This window comes from Periplaneta americana, chromosome 9 (assembly GCF_040183065.1).
Source record: "Periplaneta americana isolate PAMFEO1 chromosome 9, P.americana_PAMFEO1_priV1, whole genome shotgun sequence".
Lineage (NCBI taxonomy): Eukaryota > Metazoa > Arthropoda > Insecta > Blattodea > Blattidae > Periplaneta > Periplaneta americana.
The window spans coordinates 154,852,311-154,853,064 of record NC_091125.1 but is presented as its reverse complement, the minus strand read 5'-3'; the positions used below and the strand labels follow the sequence as shown (position 1 = coordinate 154,853,064).

The window sequence follows — 754 nt, the reverse complement described above, 5'->3', positions numbered from 1 at the left end:
CCACTCCATCATACATCTGACCAACCAATTTTGATAAATTGTCATGACTGCTGCTCCATCATACATCTGACAAACCAATTTTGATAAACTGCCATTCCATCATAATCTGACAAACCAATTTTGATAAACTGTCATGACTGCTGCTCCATCGTACATCTGACCAACAAATTTTGATAAACAATCGAAGTCCTTGCCGATTCTTACATGTTTGCATAGTGCTTCAGCAGATTGCTCTGCACTTAATTAAGGAAAAAATCATCTTTCAGGCATGTAGACAATTGTGACTTATTTACAATCTGTCAACTCATCTAGCAGAATTGAAACAAATTCAGACTGAGGTATTTCCAGTTTATTAAAGATTTTATTAATTTGTCCTACAGAATAATATCTGTAATATTGACAATTAATATTTGAGGAGAAAAATTCGCTCCGGCGCTGGGGATCGAACCCAGGTCCTTGGTTCTATGTACCAAGTGCTCTGACCACTGAGCTACGCCGAATTCAATCCACAGCACCGGATCGAATCTTCCTCCTTCGATGTTTCCCTTTGTGGCGACTCCAAGTTAGGCATATATATGTTGACGTTTTATGTCCAAGTCAACTGTCATTGTACAAGTGACGCACTCAGCTGAGTGACTGTTTGGCTGGGATTCCGCAGTTAAGTGCACAGTAATCTGTACAGATTACAGCTAGCAGTGCATATTTCTGACCAGAACTACACACAAGCAAATGGTCTAGGGATATTTTTGTAATA

At 39.3% G+C, this 754-nt stretch overlaps 1 non-coding gene across 1 annotated transcript; it reads right to left on the bottom strand.

Moving 5' to 3' along the window:
• Positions 1–427: 427 nt before the first annotated feature.
• Positions 428–500, bottom strand: TRNAY-AUA (transfer RNA tyrosine (anticodon AUA)). Its single transcript has one exon. It is a non-coding gene; the product is annotated as a tRNA-Tyr (tRNA).
• Positions 501–754: the final 254 nt, after the last annotated feature.